Source organism: Poeciliopsis prolifica, unplaced genomic scaffold (genome assembly GCF_027474105.1).
Source record: "Poeciliopsis prolifica strain line A6 unplaced genomic scaffold, Auburn_PproV2 SCAFFOLD124, whole genome shotgun sequence".
NCBI lineage: Eukaryota > Metazoa > Chordata > Actinopteri > Cyprinodontiformes > Poeciliidae > Poeciliopsis > Poeciliopsis prolifica.
In genome coordinates this window covers 190,436-216,694 of record NW_026562499.1, presented here as the reverse complement: position 1 = coordinate 216,694, position 26,259 = coordinate 190,436, and the positions used below count along the sequence as shown (strand labels likewise).

Here is a 26,259-nt window from a genome sequence, read left to right as displayed (position 1 = left end):
TTACCACTCCGGCGCGTCTCTTCTTCTTATGCATAATCAGCATTGAAACAGCGATGCTGCCGCCCACAGGTCGACGAGAGAGTGCAGTTCCTTTCTCAGCTTCAAACTTCTGCTTAAATTGGAAATGACCCCAATCTGCGTTTAGTCTCGGTCCAGTTTGCCCCAGTAATGGATCACACTGGTTCAGAGTGGGCCCAGACCGGTTCTGTAACCTGCATCAGCCACGTTCACTCACTGACTCCAGACTGATGCTACTGGTTTCAGTAAACATGGGTCAAAATGATCCAGGGTGATTTAACTGGTTCCACTCGCAGTTTTGGTCAGATTCAGTGAAAGACAGATAAATCTGTCTGGTTCTGTTTGAGCTGACCCGAGTTGGATGAAGTTGCCTGACTTCCTGCTCTGAGTCTCCTGGCATCACGATTCTGACAGATCAAATTGTTTATTGGGGAACGTCACAACCCAATCTAAAGACACACGATAAGAAACCCACAGAGGTCCTTCTGGCAATTACTAAGAAATGTATTAGAACAAAATGGAAATCAGACGCCCTCTTCCAGTTCAACTATGGCTTTGTGAGAGCAGTAGTTGTGACCGTAGAAAAAAATAACCTGGATGCAAAATAGAAGACTATTAAATATGGCATTTTAAGGTGTGCAAAACCTACCTGCACACTGGATTGACTGACCTTCCTGTAACAGAGCTGGACCCTGTGAGCGATACCGATCCTTTATCTCTGATTCAGACATTATTGAACCCTTATTGATCACCAGCCCATCCTTCTTGTCGTCAATGCGAGTTACTTAGGTTTATGTCTCATCATTTGAATTTGCTTCATTTGAGCCAAGTTTGTCCTGTCAGTTAATTATTAGCTATTAGTTAAAAAAACATCACAATTATTCTGGACACATCTGGTTCTGATCCAGAAAGACGCTCAGAAAGTTTAAACTTTCAGAATTTTTGAGGAACAGAGACGAACCACAGCTGAATGAACGGGCCATGTACAGCAGCAGAACCAGGACAGAGGTTCTCCGGCTCCAGTCCAGTTCTACTGGGGGACTGCAGGGCGGCGTCACCAGGAAGACCCAGCTGACCCATCAGAACCAGGTGCAGCTCCATGAGGAACAAAACCACTGGGTCAGTAGAGTCCGTTGTTCTGATGAGGACCGCTTTGTTCTGCAGAACTTCTGGACCGCTGGAGGAGCCAGAACCGGATCCGTAGAGGTCAGCAGTCTCTTCCTAATATCTGACCAACGTCTCTCTGAGATCACAGAAGGAAGCAGAGGCTCCTCCAATGACCTTAACCAGAGCCGTGACATCACCACCATCTGGACCCAGAACAGCTGATCTCAGTGTAAGTAACCTAAAGGTTCTGGTGGTTCTGTAGAACAGGAGCAGAGTCGGATGCAGCGCTGCAGAAAAGCTTTTATTTTGTTTGCTGGCTGAAGGAAACAGAACATTGTAGAACATTATGAATATATGATCTCTCAAAATTACAGCAAAATAAGGAGCTGGAGTATCAGATACCCGACTCCAGAACTACGACCCAGAACTCTGACAGAACCGAGTCACTGCAGCGGCGCCGCTCGGTACCGCGGGCCTCAGGTGCATAGAAACCTCCCCTCAGGTAAAACTCTGACCGAGGCGGCAGGAGGCGGCGCGTCCCTCAGGGGGGGCGGGTTCGTCAGAACCAGACCAAGGCAGAACGTGAGGCGGGGCGGGGGTCGGTCCGGTCCGGTCCGGTCCAGGAAAGAAGCAGCGGGACGTCGACGATTCCAGAGGAGGTTCCAGAATATCGGACGGGTCTGAGCTTCAGGAGCAGAACAAACCGAAGACCCGGTTCCACCAGTTCACACAGACAAAACTGGTTCCACACCAGTTTACACCAATCTGACTTAAATGGCTTTACTTTTGATCAAACCAGTCTTCAAGTGGTGGGTGTAAACTGGTCTGTAACCAGTTTACACCGGAATCAAACAGGATTAGACTGGACAACTGTAAACCGGTTTCAGAGACAACAATCTGGTCTCAAACCAGTTTAAGTCAGCATCAAATGGGTTTTAAGATGGTTTCCCAGAAAACTGATTCCAGGTCTGTTCAGACTGGCTTTATCTTAGCCTGGTTCCAGATCCCTTTGGACCCGTTGACACCGGGTTCAAACGGGTTCAAACCGGTCTGAGATTACATTGTTTTCAGACAGGTTCACACTGGTCTGTGATCAGTGTGAACCGGTCTCAGACTACTTCAAACTGGTTTAATCTGGTTTCAAACCAGCCTAGCTTTTAGCTGTGGTGGAATCAGAGTGGTGCAAACCGGTTCCTCTGAAACTGAAACTGGACTCGGAACCGGTTCTGAGCCGCGTCCCGTCCTGTACTTTGGCCTAAAGAGAACAGAATCAGAAAGTGAAAGCGAGTGCAGCGAGGGAGGTCCGGGGTCAGGGGTCAGGGGAGGACCGGATCGTTCCCGTCGGCCCAAATGTCCTCAAGGGGCGGGGCTTCGTCCTCGCCTCCTCGAGTTCTGACCCGGCTCAGTCGAAGGGGCTGAAGTCCCTCTCCAGGTTCTCGGACTCGTCGTCGTCGGAGAAGAAGTCGTCCTCGTCGATGTCGTCTTCGTCGTAGTCTTCGTGCCACTCGGGAACGTACTCTTCGTCGTACTCGTCATCGTCGTCCTCCGCCTCCTCGCCCCCCTCCTCGCCGTTGTACGTGTTGTTGTCCGAATCTCCAGAGTCCGACCCGCGTTGGACTTGGACCTGACGGAAACCACAGGTGAGACACACCTGTCCCTCACCTGCATCTGATTGATTCCTGCATCTGAACCAATCAGATGCAGGAAGCGTCTGATGGGTTGTCTAAACGTGTGAAACTGATCTAGGATCAGGAGACCTACAAGCTGAGATAGAGGGACAGGTGAGGACAGGTGAGGACAGGTCCAGCACTGACCGTTTGTTGGTGTCCGTGGTTGGACAGGCTGGTCGCCTGCGTGGTCTCGGACTCCTGGCCGTTCTTGGTCTGGTAGCCGACCCTGAAGTCCTGGACCAGAAACACATCACCGAGTCAGACTGGAGAGTTCACACTGGAACTGGTTTAAACTGCACTACCAGTGACTGGATCAAACTGGATTCGTTTTGAAGGTTTAGAGATCACGGGTTCCAAGATGGCGTCCCGAGAGCAGCAGCAATCGCTGAAGCTCCTGAAACAGTTTGTACTAGATCTGCAGGATTCCAACCGGAATCCCCCCGACGCCCTCCGGTGGCGCCGCGGCTGCCTGGAGTCGGACCGAGACCAGGGACTAAACCGATTTACCACAGCTCACATTAATCCGTCTTCAGGAGGTTTTAATCTGGATTAAAGTGTTTCCTGCGGTGCGGTGGGTCTGGACAGGCACCTGGGTGGAGTGCTGCAGGATGGCCAGCAGGCGCTCCTGGATGCGGCGGATCAGCTCCAGGCCCGTGTTCAGATGTTCTGGTTTGAGCAGCCGGACGCAGGAGGCCAGGTCAGTGCACTGCAGCAGAGTCTCCTCTGAACACAGAACCAGTAAACCCAGTCAGACCAGTGAGGCCTGCAGCTGTGCCTGTGGCTGAGGCTGAGTCTCACCCAGCAGGATCTGCAGGGCGTTGGTGTGGAGATCCAGCGCCTCCGTCTGCTGCTCCATCACGTCCATCTTCTCCGTCTCCTGGTTGTAGTAGCTGTAGACGCAGGAGTAGGCCAGCACCTGCAGACACAGAGCAGGACATAGCTAGTGCATTCCCACTGGAACGCTCCCGCTGGATCACGCTCCCGCCGGAACACGCTCCCGCCGGAACACGCTCCCGCCGGAACACGCTCCCGCCGGAACACGCTCCCGCCGGAACACGCTCCCGCCGGATCACGCTCCCGCCGGAACACGCTCCCGCCGGATCACGCTCCCGCCGGAACACGCTCCCGCCGGAACACGCTCCCGCCGGATCACGCTCCCGCCGGATCACGCTCCCGCCGGAACACGCTTCCGCCGGAACACGCTCCCGCCGGAACACGCTCCCGCCGGAACACGCTCCCGCCGGAACACGCTCCCGCTCGACGGGCCAACAGGAAGAGGAAGCTACCTTTCTGGCCTGAGCCAGGACTTTGCAGGCGTCGATGACGAAGGTCAGCGACTTCATCTGCAGAGCCTCGTTGATGGCCGACACTTTGCTCTCCAGGCCGACGGCAAAGTCCTGCAGCACAAACAGAACTTCCAGATGCTGTGTGGAGGACTGGCACGGCGCCCCCTGCGGGACGCCACGCCGCACTGCTCCGTTTGGTTCTGATGTTGAACTCTGCCCGATCCACATACTGGAGCGGTTCTAGTTCTAGTTCAGGTTCCGGGTCTGGTTCCGGTCCGTACCTTGGCCTGGTGGTGGAAGGTGCATCTCTCGTTGTAGTCCTGGAACTTCTTCTCCTGCCGAGCCGCTTTACTCACCTGTAGGAAGGAGGGACAGACAGTGAGCGCTTGCTGCTCTCTGATTGGCCGAGGCGCGTGGCGGCGTGGCGGCGAGTCGACCAACCATGGCGGAGCAGTTGTAGTAATCTTTATGTGTGGGTTTCCACGGTTTCAGGCAGCGCCAGCAGAAGCCGTGGTTACATTTGGCGCAGGTCATGCTGGGAACAGACAGAGACCTTCATCACCTTCATCACCTTCATCACCACCATGGTCTTCCTCTCGGTCACGTACTGCAGGCAGCCCTCGTTCTTCTCGATCTGCGCCTGGCAGCTGGGGCAGCGCTTGGAGATCAGCTTGGCCAGATGTTTGCTCTGCGCCTCCATGTTCATCCCCTCGTAGAAACCGCCGTCGTCCATCCACTGGGACATGTGGCTGCAGCTGGCCGGGTAGTGGGCCTGGGGGCAGAGGTCAGGAGGTCAGCGGCCCCGGGCCGGGAAGCGGCTCCCGACTCGCCCTGCGGCGTGACCTCTGACCTCGGGGAAGTTGCAGCTGAAGCAGGAGGACCAGCAGCAGCGGGAGCAGGTGCCCATGCTGCCCACGGCCTCCTTGCACAGGATCTGGTCGCAGCCCTGGGGGTTGGTGCACCACGTCAGGTTGGAGCAGCACTCCACGTAGCCTCTGAGCAAGGCGTTCTCGTACTGCGCAGAGGAGAGCGGGGTCAGAGCGCGGACGCCCCGCCGGGCGGCGGCGGGCGGCGTTACCTTGGCGACGGTGTCCCTGTCCGTCAGGATGCCCAGGAAGAACTGGGAGGTGGGCCGGGCCTGGCAGTCCGTGATCGGACAGTTGCAGTTCATGACCAGGTTCTGTTCGATCCGCGCCGTCAGGTACTCCTGCCAGCACGACTGCAACACACACACAGATTAGCACACAGAACACAACACACACACACACACACACACACACACACCACACACACACACACACACACACACACACACACACACAGAGATTCACACACAGAACACACACACACACACACAGAGATTCACACACACAGAACACACACACCCACACACACACACACACACACACACACACACAGAGATTCACACACACAGATTAGCACACAGAACACACACACACAAACACACACACACACACACACACAACACACACACACACAGAGATTCACACACACAGAACCACACACACACACACACAGATTCACACACACACACACACACACACACACAGAACACACACAGAACACACACACACACACACACACACACACACACACACACACACACACACAGAGATTCACACACACACACACAGAGATTCACACACAGAACACACACAGAACACACACACACACACACACAGAGATTCACACACAGAACACACACACACTCCGTCTCAGACGCGGCGGCTTCAGGGCGGTTCTGACCCGGCAGCAGTAGTGCATGCAGCTCAGCGGTGGGGACGGGCTCGGCGTCGGGGTTCCGGGGCCCCAGGCAGACGGGGCAGGAAGGGGCGGGGCCTCGGCGGCTGCGGGTTCCTGCAGGTGAGGACGGCGGCCATGATGAGGGCGTCGGGATCGTCGGTGTATCGCTGCACCAGCTGGTTCCACGTTCCACCTGCAGTGGATCAGCAGGTGTTCGGCCCGTCCGGTCCAGGCTGAGGGTCGCCGACACCTGCGGGGACAGGGAGAGATGGCAACGCGGGACGGGGGCGCCGGGAGCGAGGCCCGGGTCGGCGGGACCAAGTCTGACCTGCTGGACCGTCCGCCGCATCAGCTGACGGACTTCCTCCTGGGTCATCGTCCGGCCCATCGAGAACAGGACCGAGTCCAGAAAACCCCGTCTCAAACTGCCGCGGCGCCGGTACCAGACTGGGAACACGAGGACAGGATGAGACGTACAAACGTCCAGCGAGGGACAGACGGCCGTCGGAGGCTTCGTGACGCGTGTCCCTTGTGGACAGCAGACCTGCGGGGTCGGGGGGTCGCACCTGATGTCGGCCAGGCTGTCCTTCCTGGAGCCGGCGCGGCCGGAAGGAGAACTGGGCGTGGCCCCTTCTGGGGCGTGGCCCGATCTTCGGGGACGAACTCCACGATGTGCGGGTGTCGTCATTGCGGCGGAGCAGCCCTTGTTGATGACGTGCATGATGCAGGACAGGACGTCGTCGGCGGTGCTGCAGCCGAAGCGGGCCGCCGCCGGAGAGCGAGCCGCTTCCTGTTTCTGGCACGAGTCCATGACCTGCAGCAGGAGCCCAGACGTTCAGACCGCGTCATCCGCCTCCGGAAGTTATTACCTATTTTTACTTCATTTGAGTTTATGTACGAGAATCATGTGGATCCTAAATAAAAGAAGGCAGCAGGGCAGTGGGGCAACAGGGCGGGGCAGCAGTGCAGTGGGGCAGCAGGCGGGGCAGCAGTGCAGTGGGCAGCAGGGCGGGGCAGCAGTGCAGGGGGGCAATAGTGCAGTGGGGCAACAGGGCGGGGCAGCAGTGCAGTGGGCAGCAGGGCGGGCAGCAGTGCAGTGGGGCAATAGTGCAGTGGGGCAAAGGGCGGGGCAGCAGTGCAGTGGGGCAACAGGGCGGGGCAGCAGTGCAGTGGGGCAGCAGGGCGGGGGCAGCAGTGCAGTGGGGCAACAGGTGCAGTGGGGCAACAGTGCAGTGGGGGCAACAGTGCAGTGGGGCGGCGGGGCAGCAGTGCAGTGGGGCAGCAGTGCAGTGGGGCAACAGTGCAGTGGGGCAACAGTGCAGTGGGGCAGCAGGGCGGGGCAGCAGTGCAGTGGGGCAACAGTGCAGTGGGGCAACAGGGCGGGGCAGCAGTGCAGTGGGGCAACAGGGCGGGGCAGCAGTGCAGTGGGGCAGCAGGGCGGGGCAGCAGTGCAGTGGGCAGCAGTGCAGTGGGGCAACAGGGCGGGGCAGCAGTGCAGTGGGGCAACATTGCAGTGGGGCAACAGGGCGGGGCAGCAGTGCAGTGGGGCAGCAGTGCAGTGGGGCAACAGGGTGGGGCAGCAGTGCAGTGGGGCAAACAGTGCAGTGGGGCAACAGGGCGGGGCAGCAGTGCAGTGGGGCAAACAGGGCGGGGCAGCAGTGCAGTGGGGCAGCAGGGCGGGGCAGCAGTGCAGTGGGGCAGCAGTGCAGTGGGGCAAACAGTGCAGTGGGGCAACAGGGCGGGGCAGCAGTGCAGTGGGGCAACAGTGCAGTGGGGCAACAGGGCGGGGCAGCAGTGCAGTGGGGCAGCAGTGCAGTGGGGCAACAGTGCAGTGGGCAGCAGTGCAGTGGGGCAACAGTGCAGTGGGGCAACAGGGCGGGGCAGCAGTGCAGTGGGGCAACAGGGCGGGGCAGCAGTGCAGTGGGGCAGCAGGGCGGGGCAGCAGTGCAGTGGGGCAGCAGTGCAGTGGGGCAACAGGGCGGGGCAGCAGTGCAGTGGGGCAGCAGTGCAGTGGGGCAACAGGGCGGGGCAGCAGTGCAGTGGGGCAGCAGTGCAGTGGGGCAACAGTGCAGTGGGGCAGCAGGGCGGGGCAGCAGTGCAGTGGGGCAACAGGGTGGGGCAGCAGTGCAGTGGGGCAACAGTGCAGTGGGGCAACAGGGCGGGGCAGCAGTGCAGTGGGGCAACAGGGCGGGGCAGCAGTGCAGTGGGGCAGCAGGGCGGGGCAGCAGTGCAGTGGGGCAGCAGTGCAGTGGGGCAACAGGGCGGGGCAGCAGTGCAGTGGGGCAACAGTGCAGTGGGGCAGCAGTGCAGTGGGGCAACAGTGCAGTGGGGCAACAGTGCAGTGGGGCAACAGTGCAGTGGGGCAGCAGGGCGGGGCAGCAGCTGACCTTGAACACCAGGTTGTCGATGTGCATCTCCTTCTCCTGCTTCATGATGTGGACGATCAGGCAGTAGATGAAGTTCCTCTTCCTTTCCAGAGTTCCCGCCGCGTCCTCGTTCACATTCAGGTACGTCTGCCGCGGCAGCAGCTGCAGCGACGCAGGCACGCCCTGCAGGCTGTGGGACGCCACCTGCTGGTTCAGCTGCAGCACAGCTGGGGACGGGAGGAAGGTTAGAGAGGAAGAGGAGGAGGATCAAGGCTGCAGCTCTTACCTGTGCTGGGCTCCTCCTCAGAGCTGCAGGTCAAAGGTCCTCCGTCTGCGATGAGCGGCTGCAGAGCGTGCAGCAGCACAGCAGCAGACAGGCCGCTCTCCTGCAGCAGCTGCTGCACTCGGACCTCCTGCAGACACACGGTGGGTCAGAACCCACCAGAACCACGGCGGCACCGAGACTCGGCCGGATCCTCACCTCCTGATCGTTGAAGCGCAGCAGGATGAACATCTGCAGCGTGGAGACGTGCAGCGTCCAGCCGCCCATCCGCAGCTCGCCGTGGCCCCAGCCAGGTCCACTGCAGCCGCCGAGGCTTCGAGTGACTCAGGCTGTACATGGACTGACCTGCAGACACGGGAGGACCGAGCCTCAACCACAACCTGCTCTTCACCTCTGCTCTAAAGTACAGCCGGCTCCAGAGCAGCAACAGAACCACAGCCAAACAGAAACCTGCTAAACCTCAGTGGTTATCCTGGTTTAATCCAGGAGGAACGAAAAGCAGAGATGAACCAGTTCGCCCAGCGTCGGGCCTCACTGGGTGAACTGGAACTCACTGTGGCTGTAGAACTGGGTGAAGTGGTTCAGGTAGGAGCAGAGTTCAACTGGAAAATGTTTGGCCGGTTCATCCAGGAAGCAGCCTGAGGACACGGCCCAGCACCGTGGAGACAGAACCAGAACCTGGACCTCCGCCTCCTCCTCAGACTCCACCCAGTCTTCCACCCAGTCTTCCATGACCTGCGGCAACAGGAGAAGAAAAATGGAGGCAGGAGGCTGGTGGCGCCCCTGGCGCCCCATGCAGCCTGCGGACCTAACCCTACCTGGTCCTGGTCCTGCTCCTGCAGGTGGCGGTCCAGCTGCTGCAGCCGGTACAGGTGGAACTCCTGCTGCAGCTCTGTCGACTCGCTCAGGTTCTTCAGCATCTGCTGAGGGAAGCGACTCGGGAAGCAGCTGCCTATCTGGTCGATCACAGCGCTCTCCAGCCACACGTTGCCCTGGGCGAGCAGCCGGTCCCCGAGGTAGTACCTGCACAGGTAGGAGGGGGCGGAGTTTCATCGCCACTGTGGAACCGGGCCGGTTCTGTTGGGGCATTCCTACCTGTAGAAATGCTCGAAGGTGTTGGCCAGCTCCAGGCCCGACAGGAAGAGCATCGGCTCCAGGAACTGCTGCAGGCGCTGCAGCGTCTCCACTCCACCAGAGGGCGCCGCGCTGGCCTGGATCATGTGGTCGATGTACTGAGCGAAACGCTCACTGACCTGCAGACACAGGAAGTGAGGAAAGAAAACTTGAGCCTGTAAAAGCCTGGCTTAAAGCAACCTGGATTAAATCTGAGCTAGTTCTGGATTATCTCCGTCTAATTTGGACAAAATAAACATCTGCTCCGTACACAGAACCGTCGTCTGGTTCACTGACGTCACTGGTAAACCGATATTACCTCACTGGTAATATTTGTTACCAGTGAGGACAAGGGACATCGGTCCAAACACAGACACACCTTGAACAAAACTAAACCGATGGTTGGAGGGAAGAGCGAAAGGATCCATTCGTGGATCACGAATGGATCACGAATGGAGACAGCTTGACAGGCTGGACCCATCAGAATGGGGCCCCATCACCCTGAAGCAAGTCATTCCTCCACAGCAGCCTTCAGCCGGACCCTCCTGATTAGACCCGGCCGGTTCTGGACTCACGTGCATGGCTCTGAGGATGGAGAGCTGCAGCAGCGCGGCAGAGAAGCCGTGTCTCAGAGCGAGGACGAAGGCCTCTGCTGTCCAAACAGCTCCTCCATGGCGTTCTTCAGGGCAGGTACAGAGTACGATAACGCTCCACAAAGTCCGGCAGGCTGCAGCTGGACTCCAGGAACTTCTTGACCTGGTGGAGCGAGTGAATCACATGATGCAGAGTTCAAAGTTCATGACTGAACAGGACAGATGACAGGGTTTACAGTGGTGTGGCTTTACCTGCCGCTGCACCACTCCCTGCCAACAGAGGGCGATGCCTGCAATGCTGCTGCTGCCGCTCTTCACCTTAGGCTTGGATGAAGACGAGGAGGAAGAGGCAGCAGAGTCTTTGTTTTTACCCTCTTTTCCCATCTAGAAGAAAACGGTTTGTTGAATGGAGGCGGGTGAGAAACAGAAAACCGCAGCCACAAACACAAACAATAAAAGTTAAGCCAGGCTGCGGCTCTTTCCTCTGCTTCCCTCTCACCGGGAACCGGATCAGAACCGGAACCACCATGGGAGGAGCTCAGTGGTTGAAACTCAAAGAAAAAACATGGCCACATCTGAACGAAGCTGAGTGGTTTGGTGGGTTCAGGCGCGCCCTGCTGGATGCCTTTAGACCTGCAGGGTTTATTTTGGTGAGCAGCGCCCTCTTGTGTCGACACGGCAGATTAACAACCCGCTCAGTGTCCTCCATCCAGCAGGGGGAGCCGTGCCAGGATCCTGGCCTCATCGGGACCAATGAAATGGGAGCAAAAGAAAAAACAAACGTCTTCAGAACCGAGCTCATACTCACTCTTCAGCTCTTTGCTCCGGTTCAGAACCTCTGCAAACAAAACAAACTCCTTTAGTCTCCAAACTGCCCCGGGGGTGAGGGAGTTCTCATTCTGCCCCGCTTGGCGTTCAGATGATGAACAAATCGGATCAGTAACTGGACCAGTCGGATCACTAATCCAAACCATTGGCTCAATAACGCAACCCATCAGATAATTAACCTGATAGGCACTGGGATCAGTAACTTCCACATTGGATCCCTGACCCGTCGGATCAGTACCGAGGGTTTCCCCAGAAGACTTGTTGAGGTGGTCCACTGTGGGTTTGAATTAGAAGATATGACTGATTGATAACATGTTACTGAAAGACATCGTCTGTCAAACGCTGTTTAAACTACAGAATCTTAAGAACAACAGATGAAAAATACAATTAAAATAAAAATCTGTTATTATTTTTCTTCTGCTTACTCCCTAAAGCGTCAGGAGCCTCATCAGGACCTCCAGGGCCCCACAAATGCTAATATTTTAACCCAGACCACAGACAATATAAATGCAACATGTGTTTATTGAGATGATCAATGCTGCTAAATGTGATTCCACGTTTCAGCCTGTGTCGATTGTAGCCCTGCACCTCAGCAGCCCTGGATCTGGCTGCCACCCGTCCTGTAAAATACCGAGTCGTCCCATATTTGGCCGTATTGAACCGATAACTGCCTGATAGACACAAAGTGTAACAATAATTACCAAAATAAAACAGGAAATATTAAAGTCAGCTAAATTGTAGTGGCGGGAGCCGAAGGACCCATGAACGCGCAGCCACATGAGCTGCTATCAGCCCGCGTCTTTTCAAAATGTCCACCGATTCTCCACCACCCTGAGAAGCAAACTGGTAAGAAGCAGCCGTGACAATGAGACGCAATCCCAGGTTCCACCTGTCAGTGGAGGGACGGCGTGTCAGTGGAGGGACGGCGTGTCAGTGGAGGGACGGCGTGTCAGTGGAGGGACGGCGTGTCAGTGGACGGAATCGTGTCAGTGGACGGCGTGTCAGTGGACGGACGGCGTGTCAGTGGACAGCGTGTCAGTGGACGGCGTGTCAGTGGACGGCGTGTCAGTGGACGGAATCGTGTCAGTGGACAGACGGTGTGTCAGTGGAGGGACGGCGTGTCAGTGGAGGGACGGCGTGTCAGTGGAGGGACGGCGTGTCAGTGGACGGAATCGTGTCAGTGGACAGACGGTGTGTCAGTGGACGGAATCGTGTCAGTGGACAGACGGTGTGTCAGTGGACGGAATCGTGTCAGTGGACGGAATCGTGTCAGTGGACGGCGTGTCAGTGGAGGGACGGCGTGTCAGTGGACAGCGTGTCAGTGGACGGCGTGTCAGTGGACGGAATCGTGTCAGTGGACGGAATCGTGTCAGTGGACGGCGTGTCAGTGGACGGAATCGTGTCAGTGGACGGAATCGTGTCAGTGGACGGCGTGTCAGTGGACGGAAATCGTGTCAGTGGACGGCGTGTCAGTGGAGGGACGGCGTGTCAGTGGACGGAATCGTGTCAGGGACGGCGTGTCAGTGGAGGGACGGCGTGTCAGTGGATGGAATCGTGTCAGTGGAGGGACGGCGTGTCAGTGGACGGAATCGTGTCAGTGGATGGAATCGTGTCAGTGGACGGAATCGTGTCAGTGGACGGCGTGTCAGTGGACGGACGGCGTGTCAGTGGACAGCGTGTCAGTGGACGGCGTGTCAGTGGACGGAATCGTGTCAGTGGACAGACGGTGTGTCAGTGGAGGGACGGCGTGTCAGTGGAGGGACGGCGTGTCAGTGGACGGAATCGTGTCAGTGGACAGACGGTGTGTCAGTGGAGGGACGGCGTGTCAGTGGAGGGACGGAATCGTGTCAGTGGACGGAATCGTGTCAGTGGACGGAATCGTGTCAGTGGACGGAATCGTGTCAGTGGACGGCGTGTCAGTGGAGGGACGGCGTGTCAGTGGAGGGACGGCGTGTCAGTGGATGGAATCGTGTCAGTGGAGGGACGGCGTGTCAGTGGACGGAATCGTGTCAGTGGATGGAATCGTGTCAGTGGACGGAATCGTGTCAGTGGACGGCGTGTCAGTGGACGGACGGCGTGTCAGTGGACAGCGTGTCAGTGGACGGCGTGTCAGTGGACGGAATCATGTCAGTGGACGGAACGTGTCAGTGGACGGAATCGTGTCAGTGGACAGACGGTGTGTCAGTGGAGGGACGGCGTGTCAGTGGATGGACGGCGTGTCAGTGGATGGAATCGTGTCAGTGGACGTGTCAGTGGATGGAATCGTGTCAGTGGACGGAATCGTGTCAGTGGATGGAATCGTGTCAGTGGACGGCGTGTCAGTGGAGGACGGCGTGTCAGTGGACAGCGTGTCAGTGGACGGCGTGTCAGTGGACGGCGTGTCAGTGGACGGAATCGTGTCAGTGGACAGACGGTGTGTCAGTGGACGGAATCGTGTCAGTGGACGGCGTGTCAGTGGAGGGACGGCGTGTCAGTGGACAGCGTGTCAGTGGACGGCGTGTCAGTGGACGGAATTGTGTCAGTGGACGGAATCGTGTCAGTGGACGGAATCGTGTCAGTGGACGGCGTGTCAGTGGAGGGACGGCGTGTCAGTGGATGGACGGCGTGTCAGTGGACGGAATCGTGTCAGTGGACGGCGTGTCAGTGGAGGGACGGCGTGTCAGTGGACGGCGTGTCAGTGGAGGGACGGCGTGTCAGTGGACGGCGTGTCAGTGGACGGCGTGTCAGTGGATGGAATCGTGTCAGTGGAGGGACGGCGTGTCAGTGGACAGACGGCGTGTCAGTGGAGGGACGGCGTGTCAGTGGAGGGACGGCGTGTCAGTGGACGGCGTGTCAGTGGACAGACGGCGTGTCAGTGGAGGGACGGCGTGTCAGTGGAGGGACGGCGTGTCAGTGGAGGGACGGCGTGTCAGTGGACGGCGTGTCAGTGGACGGACGGCGTGTCAGTGGACAGACGGTGTGTCAGTGGACGGAATCGTGTCAGTGGACGGCGTGTCAGTGGTCCGTCGCGGCGGCGGCGGCGGAGCGTCGCGGCGGCTCATGTTCGGTAGTTTCTCAGTGTGATGAACGAAGGTACCAAATCCCGTTGCCAACATGGACACAATCTATAAATAACTGGGCAAGGAACACCTGTCAAGTCTCCCGTTTCGGCAGGAAAACTACCATTGTTTTTTCCCCCCTTCCTGCAATTGTATTTTATTTCTTTTTACCATTTTTCCGTAAATACCCCAAATTGCTCTCCCTGTCTAATGTTCATACCCTGGTCTACTGGTCGTGCCCCGCCCCCCAATATTTCGATCGTTCATTTGCCACAATCTTCAGTTAAATGGTTTTGTTAACACCGCTACAATCTAATGCTGTGAGTTTGAGCTCTATTCACAAATACGTCTCAGTAAACGACAATTATAACCGATTGCTTTTTAGGTTGGCCAGTTAAATGACTCCCTTCTCCCAGACTTCACTGAATCCATGTTGAAATATTGTTAGTGATGCTCATGTTCTAAGCAAAAGAGGCCATTTAGTCAAATTCTGCTCCAGGCCTCAGACAGCCTTGGACCGGCCCTGCAGGATGAGCTAAATCCACTGAACTGCACATCTCTGCTGGATACTGAGGGACAAACGAGAAGATTTAATTCATGTGGCTTTAGTCGCCCTTCCATTTGATGTACGTTGTTTTTTCATAAGCGCCACAGAAACTGTTTCGTTCCCTGAGCTTTATGGGACGAGTTTATCTGGCCAGTCAGCCGCCCGCTGACTGGCTGACTAAACAGTTGATATGGTTTGATGCATTGTGTAACTGTAAAAATAAGAAAAAAATGATCGTAAGATAAATAAAACCAGAGTGAAGCGCGACTACGAGGCAAGTGTGAAAGCTCCTCCACAGGCTGAACCGCTTAACCACTGCTGCACCGGGCCACCGGCACCACATCCAAGAACCGGATCAGTGCAGAACCAGAGCCAGGCCCTGGCAGCAAGTTCAGATGTGAGCACCACACATCATCCTTTGCTCCTGTGAGGATTAAAGATAAATCATTCTCAGCACTTGCTCAATGCGCACCTCTGAAAGAGCGACTGCAGGTTCCACCATAGAACTGCACAAGCTAACGCAGTGGATTTCAATCTCCTGCCTTGATGTAGAGTTCTCAGAAGAAACATAATTCCTCACAGGGGGTTGATGTAAATATCCATACAGGCCAATCTGTGTCCAGTTTGAGCGAAAGGAGGCGCGTGCAATCTGAAGTAAACTTCAGATATCAAGCAGCGATGGCACTTGAGCCAGTGCAAGGAGGCACCAGCAGTGTGACTGGTCTGCACTCCAGGCTTTAAATGCATCAACTATTAACGTATCTTTTAGGAATAACTCTGCTCCGCCAGTACAATGCTCAGCGCAAGAGATGCTTGCAGTGCGGCTTAGAATTTTGTAAGCAAAAAATGTAAGCAATTTATTTTACTAAAAACAAGCAACACTTCGCCTGGCAGGTGGGGGCAAGTAAAGTCTGGCTCTCCGCCAGGCTTATAATAACTGGGGGAAACCCTGAGTACCGCAGACCTTCAGATCATTAACCATTCAGATCAGTACCCAACCTATTGGATCATTAACCTGTCAGATCATGAGCCCATCAGATCACAAATCAGTACCCCAGACCGTCGGATCATGATCCTGTCAAATCAGTACCCAACTGCTCAGATCAGTACCCAACCTGTTGGATCAGTATTCCATCAAATCATTAATTTGATCTTCATCTTAACCTCAACTTATCAGCTCACAAACTGGTCCAGCTAGCTTTGCTGGTTTCACTTACTGGACTTCGCTGGAGGTTTGAGCTCCTCGCCGTCAGCTGAACTCGTGTCCACATGGACCAGCAAGTGAGTGAGGCGTCTCACTCTGGAGTTGAAGATGGCGGCTCGGCTCTTGCAGCGGCGTGCCACCTCCGAGTTCTCTAGGTACTCGCTGAGAAGCCACGACAGCGGACTGGATGCTTTTGATTCTGGATAGAACATGAAGCATAGTTAGTTCAGGCTCAGAAAGCTTCCCTAAGGAAATATTTACAGAGCAGAACCTCCTAAAAGAAAGACCTATCAACAAATTAAAAGTTCAGAAACCACTCTTGTGGATATTTACACCTTGTGAGGGCCCAGTGACACAGAACACAGCTCACAATCTAAAGAGAGTGAAGTGTCTCAAAACAAGTTATATCTGTAAGTCTCAATAATACATCCACACTGAGGCCTGATTGTTCTGAGTAACCTAGACACTCCACAGATAGAGGGTCTCATACATGGATAACCAAGCCGTGGCATTTTGGAGGCAGTGAGGGTGTTCCCTGCACCATTAACAAGTTAGACGGCTGCTAGATTCCAGGGAACTGTTAGGCTTTGTCCCTCCCACTGGTCTCTACATTTTGATTTACTTAATCTTTATATTTCCGTGCTTTCCCAATCTGTAAATATACTTGGATTGCTAAATAAATGTATTTGACTTGGTCTTACAGAGGCTTCACTCTCCAAAATATAATGTTAGCAGGTTTAATGGGAAAATGTTCTTAGAGAAACACACAACAGAGTGATCTTCACTGAAGGAAAAGGTTTGTTATCAGACCAAACCTGCAGTTTAGAAAAAGCTTGACATCATTGGTGTGTGTGGTTAGACGTGGTCACCTGACACCGTGATACTGTGGACGATGGGGCTGATCAGAGCCTCCCAGCAGGTCCGACCCAGAGCTTCGGCTGCTTCAGCGTCCGGCAGAAACCGATCTGCAAACATCTGTTCGTGTCTCAACGCACTGTTGAGCCTAAACACACACAGATCCAAGTTCTCGGGTGAGTCAGCAGCGGCTGCAGCATCAGTCGTTGAACGGCAGAGAAGAGTTTGTACTTGTTGAAGAGCTGCAGCAGCTGAGCCTTGTCCTCCACCACCTCCTGACACCAGGTATGGGCCTTGGTACTGTAGAACAGGTAGGTACGGCGGCACAGCTGCTCCTTGAACACGGGCCAGAACGTGGGTTTTGGACCCAGAACCTCAAAGCCGTGGACCCGAGTGTCAATGCCACCCTGCAGCACAGAGGGACGGATCAACACCTGCGGAGGAGACCCAGAAAATTTAAGGAGCAGAGACTGACCTGCTGGCATCTCTTGACCCTGATCTGGATGATGGACCAGAACCGGGTCATGTTCTCCAGGAGAACCACACGGCTGGCTGAGGCAGCGACGTTCACCTGTAAAGACAGAGCGGGGTCAGATGAGGAACCAACCATGTTGACCTGACCAGAACCAGACTCACCGTGTTGAGTTCTGTGTTGATGTTGGCTGGGTCATCCCCGCCCAGAACCAGGATCCTGGCCGGCATGTAGCTCGAGTCCTCACTGGCGACTAGGATGGCAAGTTGCCTGAACATGAAAACACAAAATATCAAAAGTCAGGCTCCTCCTCGGGCTGCCACCTTATCGTGGTGGAGGGGTCTGAGGGCCCCAACGATCCTAGCAACTCTGCTGTCTGGGGCTTCATGCCCCTGGTAGGGTCACCCAAAGCAGGCAGGTCAGCCCGAAGACCCCAACAGTGAATGGCAACTTTGGACTTAGTGTTCCCTCGCCCGGACGCGGGTCACCGGGGCTCCACCCTGGAGCGTGGTCTGGAGGTGGGACACGTTGGCGAGAGCCTGGTGGCCGGGCTTTTACCCATGGAGCCCGGCCGGGCCCAGCCCGAAGAGGAAACATGGGTCCCTCTTCCAATGGGCCCACCACCTATGGGAGGGGCCACAGGGGTCGGGTGCAGTGTGTGATGGCGGTCCAATCCTCGGTTGCAGAAGCTCTTGGGTCGTGGAACGTCACCTCTCTGGTGGGAAGGAGCCGGAGCTGGTGTGTGAGTCTGAGAGGTTCCAGCTAGAAATAGTCGGTCTCACCTCGACGCATGGCTCCGGTTCTGGAACCAGTCTCCTTAGAGGGGCCGGATGTACGTCCACTCTGGACTTGCCCACGGTGAGAGGCGTCGAGCAGGAGTGGGCAGACTTGTTGCTCCCCATCTTGGCGCCTGTACGTTGGGGTTTACCCTGGTGAACGAGAGGGTAGCCTCCCTCCGCCTACGGATGGGGGGACGGGTTCTGACTGTTGTTTGTGCTTACGGGCCAAATGACAGTTCAGCCTACCCACCCTTCTTGGAGTCCTTAGAGGGGGTACTGGAGAGTCCCCTCCTGGGGACTGCCTCATTCTGCTGGGGGACTTCAACGCTCACGTGGGCAACGGGAGGGGCGTGGTTGGGAGGTCGGAGTTCAGATCGGGGGGGATCTGAACAGATCAGATCGGCATCCTAGTCGCCAATGAGGTCTCGCCAGGGCTGGACGCCTCCCTGGTGAGGTGTTTCGGGCACGTTGCACTGGGAGGAGGCCCCGGGGAAGAAACACGGTGGGGGCACTATGTTTCTTGGCTGTCCGAGATTGGAAGAAGTGGCTGGGGAGAGGGAAGTCTGAGCCTCCCTTCTCATGCTGCTACCCCCACGATCCAACCCCAGATAAGCAGCAGACGATGGATGGATGGACGGACACAGGCAGGCAGACCAGCTCTAACAGACGGCCACTCCACAAAACCAAACAAAAGATGCCTAGCCACAGAACCATTCACCTGAAAACTCTTGAGATGGAAAGATGGCAACACCTGCCTGATAACCACACCCACCTGATGACCACGCCCTTGTGCATGTAAATGTTGATGAAGTGCGAGCCAGTACACCCATTGGACTCCCAGTAGGTTTTGGGGTTCTTGTCAGTCAGCTTGTTGGCTCTATGGTGGTTGGAGGAAACCTCAACCTTTTCCCAACATTTATCCTCCTTGAGCTCCACACTGGAGCCTGGGAACATCAACAGGGACACCAGTTAGACCAGTTTCAGAAACCAGTCTGTCCATGAACATAAAAGAACATTTGCATTGACCTTGGCACAGGTTCCTCAGGAAGACGTCAAAGAAAGGGATGTTGATGGGCTGGTGGCTGCGGCGGTGCTCTTCAATCTGACCCAGCACCATCTGACACACAACAGGAAACACAGGCAGCACATGACTCACAGCAGCCAATCACTGGAGAACCGGAGGTCCTCAGCTCTTTACTGCTGGAGACGATGCTAAGATGTTCTCCAGAGCGTCTCCGGGTCCAGGGACACTGCAGGTGCCCACCTGGATGCATCCGGCCAGCACGCTGGTGGTCATCTTCTTGTAGAGGCTGGCGTATTTCTCACAGTCACTGATGAGGTCTCGCAGCTCAGTGACCAGCAGCAGGTTGGTGCTGTGTTGTCCAGAGCCTTCACCAGAGACTCCTTGGTCCCCAGGCGGCACATAACCACTGCATAGTCCTTGTTCAGTGAAGCCAGTCGGTACAAGAAGCGGATGAAGAGTTGCACAACCTGTGGAGTCATCAAAGCAGGTCAGCCTCTCACCATGACCTCTGACCTCAGAACCAGGATCACTGCTAACCTCTCTGTCGTTGATGAACGCCGTCATAGTGGACAGACACGGCTCAATGCTCTCATGCCATGGCAGCATGTCCTCCTCGTAGTTGTCCAGGAACTTGTTGAGGATTCTGTAGGTACATTCAGTCAGACAAGGTCCAGCAGCACCACTGGGGATGCTGTCAGCAGTACCAACAGGACCACCAAAGCAGCAAAAGCTCCAGAGGAACCAGTGGCACCTTACCTCAGGATGGACAGCTGGACCGCCCGGTCAGCTCGGTGCTGCTCCATCAGGCGGACTAGGTCCTGGTAGGTGTCCCGGCTGCGGGTGACCTGCATAAAAAGACGAGATGAGCTGTTGGACGGCGGCACCACTGGTTCTGTGGGTCTGAACAGATCTTTTCCAGTACCTGTCGGCGCTCGTCCTCTAGCTGGGACGTATCGTCGCACAGTAGCTGCTCCAGGGTCTGGATCACCTCTTTGGTCACCGTCAGCTCCTTCAGGCTCACCACCAACATCTGCAGCTCTGTGTCCTTAAAGTCCAGCTGGTCCTGACTCTCTGAGAAAGACGACCCGGTTTATTCATAGAACAGGACAGATGGAGCCTGTGGTTGCTTGAGCATATCTTAAATACAGAAATAAAGCTGCTTCATGAAATAAACTAGATGAGGCATCTGCCTCACAGACTAAAGTAAACAGGATATATATCCCACAGATTATATACTGGTGGTTTTAATTTCCTCAAGACATTCCTATAATCTATCATCTGACTGGCCTCATCAGGATTTATGAATAGGTATGACTGAGTATCATCAGCTTAACTGTGGAGATTTATCCCATGAGGTCTAGTGTCAAGAAATAGTCAATTCAAAAATTGAAAGCGGATGTAGAGTAAAGAGAACTGGGCCGGAATCAGAGCCCTGCAGGTCTCCAATAACCTGATGATGTAAGCCAGTCTAGTACTGCTCCCCGGTCCATTGGTCCTGTAGCATGTTGGGTCTTTTCAAGAGCAAAAAACCTCAGCAACAGTCCGAGTCAGAGAAAGAGGCCATGGTCATGACCAAGACCCGTACCTTTGCTCTCCAGCTTGTGCACCATGGAGATGTGGTTGAGGGCGATGATGGCCAGCATGGTCTCAGCCCTAGACAGTGTCAAACACTTTTTCAGGACGGCGGTGACGCCACAAGCCACCAGCTGCTCTGCTAGACTCTTGTGGCTGGCGATGAGCATGATGATGACGAGCAGCCCGTTCCGGACCGACAGCATGCAGCTGCACAGAGGAACGGTTTGAGCAGGGAGTCATGAGAACAGGGAGCTGTGTCTCGAAAGGAGGACTCACCCTTTGGTCTTCAGCATGAGATCGATGGCAGAAGGGATGGTGCTCAGAAGGCCCTTGGAGCCTTCGGGAGTGGCTGAGCCAATGCTAGCAAAGATCTCCAGCATCATCTGGGTTCCCGATTCTGACAGCGGCAGGCTGCTGCCGACGCTGCGCAGGTCGTGCTTACTGGCGCCGGTGATGACCTTTAGCGTCTGAGAAAGAGGACTGGGTCGTCATCATCATTGTCAACGACATAAGAGAAGACGGTGAGTCTTACCGCCAGCGCTAGCTGGAGCACGTGGACCACCGTAGAAAACTCCTGCATGCAGGACAGGACCGCTTTGACCCCGCCCTCCGTAGCAAAGCACACCCTCCACTCGTACTTCAGCATGAGGAGGTGGGTCAATCTGAGCGTGCTCACAACCACGTCCCTGGACGAGGAACCCAGCAGCTCCACCAGCAGCTTCAGCACTTTGTCACTGTCAGAAACACACCGGCTCAGGCTATTTCTTGGACAGTCATTGGTCCAGTCCATGTCCTGGACAGGGGCTACTCTGAGGCGTCTCACCGTATGGTCTGGGCTGAGTCGCTCCTCATGGAGTTCTTGTCCTGTGCGCTCTTCTCCTCCAGCAGCCGAGTGATGAAGAGGACAGCGGCCAGCTGCTGGGCGGGTTCTGAGGCCGAGCCTCCCTTCTTCAGGATGTCCACCACCTCCCCAGCTTCTCCAGGAGGCTCTTCTTCCCCTGAACCCGCGGGTTGTTGAACACTGCAGGAAGACGGCATGGCACCTTATCACCAACATGGAGACAGACGCTCCTCATCATCATGATGAAGATGTCCCCACCTTTCAACTTGTCCTCCAGGTCGTCTGGATACTTGCTGTCGTCCTCAGAGGGAAGCTCGCTCTCCGTCTCCAAGCAGCCAGAGTCCAGAGGAGCTTCCTTCTTGGCCTTCTTGGAGACTGAGCCTTTAGTTGAAGAAGAGGAGGCCGACGATGAGGAGGTGAAGCTCTGTGTTCCTCCTCCTAAAGCGGGTGGAGCCAGGGAGCTTTCTGCTGCAGAGACAAGTAGAGGGAAGCAGAGTGAGCTGGGTGGCAGGGACAGGAAGGAGGTCCCTGAACCTAACGCTCACCCAGCAGCTCTTCGTCCTCCAGGCTTCCTCCTCCTCGCTGCAGGTAGTGCTTGTAGAAGGCGTGGGAGCAGAGCAGGTCGCCGAGGCACCAGGAGGGCAGCACCTGCTTCAGGTAGTGCAGCAGCTTCTTAGACACGTCTCCGGGGACGGACAGGCCGATGAGAGACGCATCGTCTGGCAGCACCTCCTGGACAGAGGACACAGATGGGTCTGCCGGCTCTAACCCGGAGACAGGGGACACGGCGAGGGGCCCCACCTGGTCCTCCAAGCTCTGCTGCAGCAAGCGGTGCGCCTCCTGCTGCTGCTTGGGCTCCAGCTTCTTGATGAAGAACAGCACCTCCCACCACTCTGCTCGGCTGAGCAGCAGTGGCTCCGCCTGCAGCGCCTCCGTCAGGTAGGGCAGCGAGTACAGGCCGCCCGGTGGCTTGGAGAAGAACGTCTGGCTGACTGGGGGCAGAGAAGGTGGAGAGGTGAGGAGGAGAAGAGGAGGAGGCGTAGAGGCCAGGAAGTCCACCTTACCTGCGGTGAGTTTGAGCGTTTCGGTCAGGGTGGAGGCCTTCTCCTGTGTCTCTGTCAGACTGGCTGCTGCTTCCGCTGCCCAGTATCTCCACCATGTGCCAGTGGACCCAGTAGGTTCTGGACAGGGAGTTCCAGTAGACCTGCAGACAGCACAGCGTGATCCAGAAGTGGCTCCAAGCCGACAGTCGCAGCAGGTCCCGGTGCTCACCTGAACAGGCGGCGAGCCGTCGTTGCTGTAGCGGAACTCGCCCTCGTCGCCGGCGCTCACCTCCTCGTAGTCCTCCAGCATGCGCACCGCCATGCCGCTCTTCAGGCTGTCCTGGACGTACTCCACATATGCCGAGCGGCTACTGAAGTCCGACCGCGCCTTGAAGCCGTTCCCGCCCCTCTTCTTGGTCGGCGTGGCTGCTGGCGCCGAGACCGGGGAGCTGGCGGCCGGCGACACAGATGAGGTGCAAAACCGGGGCTGGAAGATGGAGCGGAGGATGGGGCGGGGCACCTCCTCCTCCCGCTCTTCGCTGCTGGCCACGCCCCCTCCTGACTGCCGTCCAGAGCCGTCGGGCGGCTTCCGGTTCCGGTCCCAGCCCATAACCCGGACCAGCTCTGAGATCAGGTTGGCCATAGCCATGGTGAAGTCAAACTCCTTCTGAAGGCGGAGGAGCTCTGTCTGGTGGGCGGAGCCTGAAGTGCTGGGGGCGGGGCTACCGTCCAGTCTCTCTGAGCCTGTCTCCGCCCCCGCAGTGTTCAGCTTGTCCATCAGAGACGTGACACACAGGTATCGCTTCACCAGGGAGAAGAGCAACTTCCCGGGTATCTGAACAGACAGAACCGGATTAGAATCAGATCAGAACCATCTGATTTTGGTCTGGTCCTGACCCAAACTAACAGAATTGTGTTGCTATCCCACAGACAGCAGCTTTTCCTGGTTCTAAAAGAACCTGAAACCCACAGTGTGAGGTGGAGATACCTGGGGCAGGTGGATGCCCTCGAAGGAGATGCCGTGCTCCTCGGAGGACGTGGTCTCGGCGAACAGCTCCAGCAGGGTGAAGCGGTTGTCGAAGTCCATGTGCTGCTCGATGCCGTCCTGCTGGCTGAGGGACAGCAGGACGTACGCCCGGCTCCCTGCAGGGAGACATGGGCACCGGTTCAGAACCGGGTCAGAACCGGGTCCGCTGAGGTCCGCCCGCCCCACAGCAACAGAACCGGGTCTAACCGGGTCCGCCCGCCCCACAGCAACAGAACCGGGTCTAACCGGGTCCGCCTGGTTACCCAGAATGCACCTGACCTGCGTCGTGTGAGGCCAGCGCCCGGAGCATCTTGCCGGCGCTGCGCCTCGTCTGCGTCTCCTTGTTGCACAGCAGCTCCATCAGCAGGTTGAGGGCGCCGGTCTCCTTGAAGACGCCGACCAGCGAGCCGATGCTGGCGTAGGCGCTCAGCACGTGGATGGTGTGCATGATGTTGATGGAGAAGTCGCTCTTCTTGGCCATCTGCTTCCTTGCGCGACACACCAGGTTCTTCACGTCCTCCTTCATATCGGACAGTTCCACCTCGTCGAATGTCACGTCTGCTGGGAACTCTTCGCCACCCTCAGGGTCTCCGTCCGCCGCCTTGTCGCCCCGCTGCTTCTCCTGCGGCTGTAGGGGGCGCTGCGCTTCCGCCTTCCTCTTGCCCAGAAGCGTTGGGCAGTTGGCGAACACGTCCTCCATCGTCATCCACATCAGGATGTTCTCCGGCTTAGCTTCTCCGGACGTGGAGCCGCCGGACCCGCCTACGCCGGTCCCTCCGCCGCTCGGGCCCCCCGTCTCGCCGGCTCCGCCCCCGCAGCCGGACCCGTCCTCCATGATGACAAGGCACCAGCGAATCAGGTACTCCGTCTGGCCGTCGTGGGTCCGGCGCTGGCGGATCAACTCCTCCGGGTACGCCTGCATGCTGGGCCCCAGCTGGACCAGCAGGTTCCCGTTGCGGCGCTCGCCCACCATGCTTGCTATGGAAACAGAGACACACATCAGACCACGTGACAGAAAACGGGTCTTGGACCTGGACCTGGTTCTGTTTTATCCTCAGAGTCTAGAGCAGTTTGACCCAGACCAGAACCCGTTCCATCAGAACCTCCAGACCAGAACCCGTTCCATCAGAACCTCCAGACCAGAACCCGTTCCATCAGAACCTCCAGACCAGAACCTCTCCCATCAGAACCTCCAGACCAGAACCCGTTCCATCAGAACCTCCAGACCAGAACCCGTTCCATCAGAACCTCCAGACCAGAACCCCTCCCATCAGAACCTCCAGACCAGAACCCGTCCCATCAGAACCTCCAGACCAGAACCCGTCCCATCAGAACCTCCAGACCAGAACCTCTCCCATCAGAACCTCCAGACCAGAACCTCTCCATCAGAACCTCCAGACCAGAACCCGTTCCATCAGAACCTCCAGACCAGAACCCGTTCCATCAGAACCTCCAGACCAGAACCTCTCCCATCAGAACCTCCATCCTTCTTGGTGTGCCCCCCTCCCTGCTCCAGCAGGACAGTCCAGTCCACCCTGGATTCATCAGAACCAGCCCCACTCAGGTCCTGAGGTTCCTTCAATCAACGGGCCAATCAGGCAGCAGCTTCACAGGTCAGCAGGTCACGGTTTCTTCCTCACGTGATCAAAATTTAACTGTTTATCTAATTATGTAACTAATTAGTAGTTTAACTTACTTGACCGCTAACAAGCTAACTAGCTAGCTGACCAACTAAATGTGTTTCTGTCCCTCTGTGCCGTTGACGCAACGTGCTGACGTCACACCGAAGTCCGCTCCGGATTCAGAGTTGTGAGTGTGGACCCGCCAGGAGCCAGAACCTGCTGCAGTCAGGGATCACGCAAGACTCTGGTCTGCTGGTCCATGATGTTCGGCAGAATTCGGCTCCGTTAAACCCCAGAACCTGCTAACGGCTGAGCAGAACCGGGTCCAACAGCTGCTAGAGCTTCACGGTTCGGTCACAGACAGCAAATGAAGCAGACCCGAAGTTAAACGGAAGCGGCTTAGAGCGGTTCTGGTTCTAAACAAACCGTGGAAAAAACACTGTCGGCCGGTCCGGACCGCAGTCCGGCGGGCCTGCCCCCCTCCTCGGTGAGTCCGGTTACCTGGCGAGTCCCGCACCTGCAACTGCGCGCGCACTTTCCTCTTTCGCCCTAGCGCTCTCTTTTCCAGCCTGGTTCTGTAGGTTCTGTCCCGGTTCTGCCGCAGGTTTGATGCGCACTGTCACACCACGGAGCGCGTCTTCCGCCTCTGCGAATCTTCCGGTAAGCTGTTAGCGCAGTAGCGCCCCCTCTGTTCGGAGGAGTTAATGACGTCACGTGTTATCGGTATGGCGCTGGATCCTGGATTCTCCGGAGATCAATGCATAACTGATGTCCTCATGAAATGCCATCAAATTAAAATGTTAATCTGTTGTCAGTCACAGTTTTATTATTTATTATTTTTTAAGGATGTTTTGTGTTGTACAGTTTTTCACATATTTATGTTTTCTAACTCTTTTTATTTCATGTTCTTTTTTCAAACGAGAGGGCAGAGAAGGCCACATTCAGGGTTTACAGAACCAGAACCAGAACCAAACACAGAGACAACAGTTCCTGTTCGTGTGAAGCTTCTGTGTCCTCATCAATCCATCAGAGGTTCTGATGGATCTGAAGCAGAGTTCTGGTCAGCAGGGGGCGCAAATACAATTAGCAATGTATTGATAAGAAATTTACTGAAACAAAAGTCAATAACAAACTAATGAAATAGGTTAAGAAGAATAACAACCCAGGTTGTTACAACCAGGTTGTGAAACAGATAAAAGCAAAA

General features: G+C 56.2%; 1 pseudogene; it reads right to left on the bottom strand.

Moving 5' to 3' along the window:
• Positions 1-1,413: 1,413 nt before the first annotated feature.
• On the bottom strand, positions 1,414-25,714 carry LOC129355087 (cullin-9-like; annotated as a pseudogene).
• Positions 25,715-26,259: the final 545 nt, after the last annotated feature.